The sequence below is a fragment of the Myotis lucifugus genome, unplaced genomic scaffold, assembly GCF_000147115.1.
Source record: "Myotis lucifugus unplaced genomic scaffold, Myoluc2.0 scaffold_33, whole genome shotgun sequence".
In the NCBI taxonomy this organism is placed as follows: domain Eukaryota; kingdom Metazoa; phylum Chordata; class Mammalia; order Chiroptera; family Vespertilionidae; genus Myotis; species Myotis lucifugus.
In genome coordinates, this window is record NW_005871081.1 from 423,464 (window position 1) to 431,993 (window position 8,530).

At 41.3% G+C, this 8,530-nt stretch overlaps 1 pseudogene; it reads left to right on the plus strand.

Moving 5' to 3' along the window:
* The first annotated feature begins 4,846 nt into the window (after positions 1-4,846).
* On the plus strand, positions 4,847-4,991 carry LOC111825588 (annotated as a pseudogene).
* Positions 4,992-8,530: the final 3,539 nt, after the last annotated feature.

Consider the following 8,530-nt stretch of genomic DNA (forward strand, 5'->3'; position numbering starts at 1 on the left):
GGGTGGGTTTGGAAGGAACTCAGAAGCAAGAATGGATGAATCTGGTGACAAGAAGAGGGTAAGGAGGAGTCAAACCCAAGAATTTTAGGTTGTGATAAGATGACGAGGCTCATTTGCAGACAGGCAGGTGGGAGAGATGACGAGGCTCATTTGCAGACAGGTGGAGTTTGAGGTTAAGAGAAGCATTCAAGTGGAGTATTCTGGCCCAGACAGATAAAATTGAAACCCAATACACTGCTGTGGTCAACAAAAATGTCAACAAAATATTGCTGTGCATCATCAAGAAGGATGTTGGGAACAGAGCAGAAAATATACTACCAATTTCTGCACCTGGAAATCTATATATATTATTTTGGTTGTCAAAATTGAGAAATACATAATAAAGCTAGGAAAAAATGCAAGAAAGCTATTAATATTCTCAAGCATACAGAGAAAATAGGTTTACTTTCCAGTTTGAAAATAAGCAAAAGAAAACATATATCTTAGAAAAATGTAATGATTAATAGGTTAAGCAAATTTTTGATTACCCGATTTCAAAATAGGAAGGGCAGAGAGCATGCATACAGCCTGTAAATAGTTAAATTCAATATGAATTAATACAATAAAAACATACATACATGTACCCTCACAGAGAACTCACATTATGCCATGACTCTTTGGAGTACCTTCACATCCATCATACAATTAAGTACTCACAATCTCCTTATGGCACCAGCATTATTGTTTTAGTATTACCCATGGGTAGACTGAATCCTAGTGAAATTAAGTTGCATTAATCATCCAATTAGTGGCAGGCAGAATTTTTAAAACAAAATAAGTACTAATACATTCAGCAATAAAAAATTGAAATTTGTTAGCCCCAAGAGATAGATTAGAACCAACATTTCAAACATATATATAACACATTATATGTAATATACTATAACTTATCTATTTTATGCTGCTGTTTCTCAAGCTGGAGAAATATATGGATCTCACTTGAAAAAGAAAATACTGTTGCTCCACAGTTTCAACAAAGTATTTTTAAATTATGCTAGCACTTAAATATGTACAAGTGTGAAATCATGTATGAACTCATATTTATAGCAAAGAACATAAGACAAATCAATAAAATCCTAATTAACAACATTTTTTCATAATAGATGAGCTGTTTTGGTTTATGTAAAATACCAATTAATTTGCCCATTTTGTGCTTCAGTAGCCCAACCAATTCTTTTGATTGTGAGCATAGTACATGATCAGTTGAGTCATCATGATTATATTTTCTTTTTCCCACCAAATTCATTTCACCAGGATTCATTTAGATGAGCCAATCTATATATTTAAAAGCCTGAACGACTGGTCGACCAGTCACTATGATGCTCACTGACCACCAGGGGGCAGACGCTCAACGTAGGAGCTGCCTCCTGGTGGTCAGTGTGCTCCCACAGCGGGAGTGCCGCTCAGCTGACTGATGGGCACCAGAAGCCGGGCAGTGGAAGCCTCCGTGGCAGTGCTACCAGGCGGCGGCAGCAGGTGCAGCAGTATGGTGCCTGGCCCGGGCTCCGGCTCCTCCCCAGCCACCTGCCGCTTTGCACTAATATATCCCCCAAGGGTCCCGGATTCCAAGAGGGCACAGGCCAGCCTGAGGGACCCAACTGGTGCACGAATTCGTGCACTGGGCCTCTAGTCATTTAATAATTATCATCAAAACATTGTCTCTCTAGGATGCTATCTGCAGAGTACTGGTCATAAGCACAATCAAGAATACAGATAGGGCAGGGCTCTGGCAATACTCATTCAGATAATTCTCAATATGCTGAATGTTTTCAGATTAAGATGGAAAATACATACGGCATCATGTAATAGAACTCTTGGACCTTAAAAAATAGAGCACAACCTCTCTCTTTTAGTTTTTCTATCTATCTATCTATCTATCTATCTATCTATCTATCTAGAACATTCATATTAAAAAAGGATTTAGAAACCTTCTTAGGAATGGATCCATAATTCCAAGAAAGATCCATAATTTCTAAGGTCCGAGGCATTGAATACCACCATGGACTCTAGACCCAGCTTGCCTGATTTGACCTCTCTAGCTGTCTGACTTTGGGCCCTCAATTAATTCTCTATGCCACAGTTACCTCATCTTTAAAATAGGGACAAAAATAGTTCTTACCTCCCAGAATTGTTGTGAGGATTAAATAAGTTAATATCTATAAAGCATTTAGAATGGTGCTTGGTACATAAAGACATGCCTAGATATTATGACTATTCATCCTCTAAAATATAAGAATCTATATTTTTTATGTTTTAGTAATAAAGAATACAGAATCATTGATGCAAATTTATTTCTTAATATGACTCTCACTAAAATATGGAATGACAGAGAGCCATATTCATTTTATTATCATATAAGTCAATTAATCTCAGCTATTTTATAAAGCAGCCAGTCTAATAACCATACACCCAGAAGGTTTAGGAAAATCAGGGGCTGACAGTGAAGATATGTCCAGAAGGACAATCCCAGCATTCAGCTTAAAATGATCATGTCCACAGGGTGCTAACCACCATCAAAAGGAATCTTTGGAAGGATAATGATAGAAACTATTAGAATTTGTCATAATCCTGTGACATCAAGCTTTAGAGTTGAGGACACTTAGTTCAGGCAGATAGGTAACTCACCCAAGATCAGACAACTCGGAAATAGTGAACTTGGACTTGAAACAAGCACAAGTCTGGCTCCAAGCCCCTTGCTCATTCATTACCATGCTGTCTCCAGACCAAGGATGGCAGAGAAAGACTGTGGGAGTGGGTCAGGGGAACCACTCTGGTCTCCTGTTGCTAAGGCCAGCTCTGGTTGCTAGGGTAGCTTTAGAGAGAACAAGGGGAAATGAAGAGAGCTCTCAGCAAATCCTCCCATGGGCTCAGCACCATGCTGGATTTCTCATGGTGCTTAAGTCAACTCAGGGTGGGAACTCAGTCATTACTTATTGGCTGACTGTGTAGTTTGTGGGTTCACATCTGAATAGGGATGCATAGAGACTTTGCAACAAGCACAGTTTGCCATAAGTTGTCATGGGGGGTAAAGACAACCATTGTGTTGGGGGATGAACCATTGTGTTGAGGGATGAGCTACCACTGTCCTGTCTTGAGATGGTCTTATGCAGTTCTTGTGAGAAAGGGCCGCTCTGTGGAATGTTTCCAGTGAGGAAATTCAGGCCCTGGGATACTTGTATTTGGAGAAGACAACAAACAGGCAACTGAGTGAAGTCCTCGGGGCTGCATCTTCACTTGGGGTCGGGGTGGAGTATCTCCAGATTCAAAGGCATGAATTCTCCATTTCCCAGCCCCAAGCTTGAGCATGTGGAGTCTGAGGGTGTAATGTTTGTCGAGCATGTTGTGGTTTGAGCTCCCATGGGACCTCTCCAGCACTTGGCCAGGCTGAGTCTTCTGTTCATTGCTTCTCCTCTAATCTTTTTCCCTCTTTAGGAAGGGTCATGCAGGCACCCCAGGTCTTTCTATTTCTGTCTGAATCTCAAGACCCGACAGAGGAGCACACACTTGAAGCAGGAGTGGTGTGCATACATTCAGCCCTGTGGACCTTACAACAAAGACAGACGAGGCGGTTGGAATCTAGCCAATCGAAGTCAACTCCAGTCCCTGGGCTTGATAAAGCCACCTTACACAGAGGGTAGAAGTGAGCAGCTCTACACCTTGACTTAGCAAAGGACAAGAGGAAATAAACACATGGATTCAGGTTATAGTTGGAGAGAAGTTTCCTGGCAGAAACGATGCTTCAAGATAGGCTCGATGTATCCAGGTCGAAAGAAGGAGATGTTCCAGTAAGAATTGATTGCTGGGTAAGGAAGTGGAATCACTTTCTCTGAAGGACTGTAAAGACAGCATTAATTTCCTCCTGTCTAGGATGGGTTAAATAGGTCCTTCTGAAGGGAAGAAAATGGATCAGAGTTGCTGTCAAGGTCCTTCCTAGCCCTAGTGATTCTGCAGTTTCTCCACCACTTGAAATAAGGAAAGTTCAACTCTGAATGCATTTTGGAAAATTGAGAAGTCCGGAAGGATTTTGCCTGGACTTATAGGTGATCTGTTTGCATATGAGGTGAGAAGTAATTCATATTATAGAAAACACTCTGTATTTGGTATCTTATCAATAGCAGCTTATGAGTACAATGAGTACAACGAAATGCCTTAGGTCATCCAAAAAGGCATTAAAGATAAATGTAGCCTGGTCAGAGTGGCTCAGTTGGTTGAGGGGCATCCTGTGCACCAAAAGTTTGCCCGTTCAATTCCCGGTCAGGACACATACTTGGGTTATGGGTTTGATTCCCGGTCAACCAATTGATGTTTCTCTCTCACACTGATATCTCTCTCTCTTTCTCCCTTCCTCTCCCTAAGCATCCCCTTGGGTGAGGATTTAAAAAAAGAAAAGATAAATGTTACACTTTAGCATATTTTAGGACAATATTCTAGTGTGAAATCCATTCCAGAAATACTAGGATAAGTTCCAGGCATGGAGGAAGCAAGAGAAATATCAAGAGACAATCAATTGCAATAGTCACTTCTTGGAAAAAAAAGCAGATTAGAAAGACAGTTATCAGTCTGGAAATAGGAAGCCTTCAAGGGCAAGACTGAAGTCTGTAAAACCATGAAGATCAGAGGTAGAGTGCACTGACTGGTTGTTAAACTCAGGATCCCAGAACTGGGGAGAACCTCCTTTAATTCGGAAGAGGCAAATCTGCTACTTCTCAAAGAAGGTATTCGTTTTTCACAATTAGTAAATTCATGGAACTCTTTATCTGTAATCAGCAATAAGAAGATTTAAACAGCTTGAACAAAAAACAAAACAACCCCCTGGCAATGGGCAAGGAGACACCTGATTGGTGGTGTTGCTCTTATATCAGTCAGGGGCAAAGCAGATGTACAGTCCTTAGTTCATCCTAGCTTGATGCCTGTGTCGGTGGCCAGAGCTATTTCATGCCTGAGGCACATAAACAAAACAAAACAAAACAAACAAAAAAACAACTTAGCCTTGGTCAGCATGGCTCAGTGGTTAGAGCGTTGGCCTGGGCACCAAAAGGTTGCAGGTTTGATACTCAGTCCGGGTCAGGGCGTGTGCGGGAGGCAACTAATCGATGTGTCTCTCTCACATCAATGTTTCTCTCTCTCCCTTTCCCTCCCTCCCTCCTTCCCTCCCTTTCTCCCTCCCTTTTACTCCCTCTAAAAATCAATGGAAAAATATCCTTGGGGGAGGATTAAAAAGAAAAAACAAAACAAGAAGATTTAAATGGCTGAAATGAATTGGGGGTCAAGTTACAAATTACCATGAAGGAAAGTGGGATATTTAACCATCTGATGTCAGCAGCGAGAACAATCGCACCACTCACCATGCACGCTTACACCACTCTCCTAGGACCAGGAGCCCTGGGCTGGTGGACCTTGGGTCACTGCAATGATGACTTAAAAGCCCTCGCAGGTGGAGCCTGCCATCATCTCCGCGGAAACTGCGTGCATTTAAGGCAGGTTAAAGTCCTTGTCAATTCAAAGAAATAACCGTTTTCAAGTTATTGGTTTTATGCCAAACAAATGAATATCACACATCATTTATGTTATTTCACAAGGCCGAAATTAGGGGTAAAAGTGTCTTTTCTTAGCCTCGTAAAGTGCTTAAGTCCACTTTGGTCGTTCCTCTAAATATTTATGATTCACAAATGGTCTTTCCCCTAAGTGCCTTTTGAATCGTATTTAATCTGCATTTATTTATTTATTCATAGCGAACACTTATTGAATGGCAATATATCGATATTGGGATATAGGTATTAATAAAATGTGGCCTCTGCCCTCCAGGAGTTCACAGTCAAATGGATAAATCACGGGATGACTGGTGAGGGCTGTGTCCAGAGGGTGCTCTCAGTGTCTGGCCCTCGTCCCAGCCCTGACCGTTCCTGGGCACCTGAGACACCTTCCAGAGGTTGATGAAAGAAGGAACCACGGAAGGAGACAGAAACAATGATCAACTGGTTTTACAGAACCCGGAAAGAAGGGTGTTCCTGACACCACGAAAAGATAGTCGTCTAACGCTGGGGAGAACTCCAATGGGATAAGCTCTGATCTGGGCAACTAGGAGACCATGGGTGGCCTGGCGGATGCCGCAGAGGGGCTGTCTGTAAGGATGAGAACAGGATGGCGCTGGGAAAGTACCTCACATATGGGCATCGTCGACTTGCCTGTGAGGTTTGTCCGTTGGAATTAGTGCTACTGAGGCACAGAAAGAGTTAGGTAGATAGGGTTGGGACCACGGGAAGGGGAAGTAAAACCCAACGAGGTGGCGTTACTAAGACACCCCAACCTGGTGGGGAAGGAAGGGCCTGTGTGAGAGGCATGAGCTTTACAACGTTTGAATGTTAGTGGTGGAGCCACAATGGATACCCGACATTCCTGTTGCAGGAAAGCACATCCTCCGCAGGCACATGGACTATTAGACTTTAATTAGCTTGGATGCTAAACTACTCTGCACGCGGGCAAACGGCACTTCCCATCGCCCACGTGGCTTATGGCCTTGTGGGACTCTACACATAGACTAATAGTCTTTAATTTGCATGAATGCTCTCAATAAACTTTGCTCCCATTAATTGTTTTTGTCTTCATTCTTTGTTTTCGAGAGACAAGAACTCGGACTCAAACACCCACATTTTTGGCTCCACTACAACTTAACTATTCAGCCTCTTAGCACTGACAAAACCATGTTGCATTTGTTGTACCGTATACTCATCACAGCCCCATGAAGTAGACAGGATTGGTATTTTATCCCCAGTTACCATGGAGGTGATTCACCATTTAAAAAATTAAAAAACAAAAGAGTGCTGAGTTAAAAATAAAATGGCTAGCTGTTGTTTTCATTGCATTTTGTCAGAGGTCAGAAAGAAGAGTCAAAATCTAGAGGCAGTAAGAGCAAGACCTTGTTATGAGGAAAAGCAGAGGGAGCCAGAAGCCTGAGGTTGGGAGAGGGGATGGAGGACAGAGGGATGGGTACATCTCGTGCTATCCCCAGGGATGAGGCCTAGGCTGCACATGAAAATCACTTGGGGAGATTTTTTTTTTTAAAACACCCATCCTGGGCCCAACCCCAGAGATCCTGATGGTATTTTGAAAGAATTCTTCCCATAATTTGTGCAGCCAGAATTGAGAACCATGGCTGAAGGTGTCAGCTAGTACATTTTCAGGGATTGTTGTGAGGATAATTTATGTAATATCTTGTTGCATTTTTATAGTTAGAAATTCCTGGCACTTAGTAGGCACTTTTTTACTACCTTCTACATAATTTAAATATATGACAATGGCTTTGCCCCCACCCCCCAGCCACCTGCCACATATTCTGCAAGCCTTGCAAGAAATGTGTCCTTGCTTTCAAAATTGTGACCTATGAGATCATTGCAAAAGAAAACCATTTTTTAACCATCATTTTCTTTATTTTGCCAAAATTGCACTTTTGAGTCTATTGCTGGCAGGGACCGCAGCATCATTTTTAAGCATTATCGCACAGTCGACGCTGGCATTGTGGAAACCTGACATAAAACACTCTTTCTATCCTGCTTTGATATTGATTTAATATCAGAAGACCATTTTCTCTTCATCTCGACCAGATGCTAAAAGGAACTTGAGGTGGATAAGAAGGACATTTCCTGAGCAAGATAATGCTCATTTAACCTACAATAGAAGTCAACTTTTTCCTTTCACTTGAAATATCTTGTTGCATTTTTATAGTTAGAAAGGGACATATAACTGTGTGTTAAGAGTCAGAAGGATTCTAAATAATAAAGATAAATCTAAAGGACACATTTACCTATTTAATTTATGTGTACCCTTCATTTTTCCAGTTTTATTGAGATATAGTTGATAAATAACATTGTGTAAATATAACGTGTACAGTGTGATTTGATATGCATGTGTATAGTGAAATAATGACCCCATCAAGGCTAATTAACACATCCATCACCGCACACAGTCACTGTTTTTTGTGTGTATGTATTATGGCAAGAACATTTACGATCTTAGCGTTTTTGTTATGGTTGCTTTAAAAATCTTGTCAGACAATTTTACTATCTGATTTGCTGTAGTGTTTATGTGAATTCATTTCCTTATCAAGTTGTGCTTTTCCTGCTTCTTATTATGACAGGTGATTTTCCTTTGTATTCTGTACATCTTAGATATTACATTAGAAGATTTTTGCTCCTATTCAAGTCTCTTATTTTATATCTTTTATTATTGATTTCAGAGAGGAAGGAAAAGGGAGAAAGATAGAAACATCAATGATGAGAGTGAATCATTGATTGGCTGCCTCCTGCATGCCTACATTAGGGATTGAGCTTGCAATCTGGGCATGGACCCTGACTGGGAATCGAACCGTGTCCTCCTAGTTCATAGGTTGATGCTCAACCACTGAGCCATGCTGGCCGGGCAAATCTCCTATTTTATCAGGAAGTCATTCTTGGTTATGCTTAGTGTATAAGGCCTGGCTTATACTTACATTTGT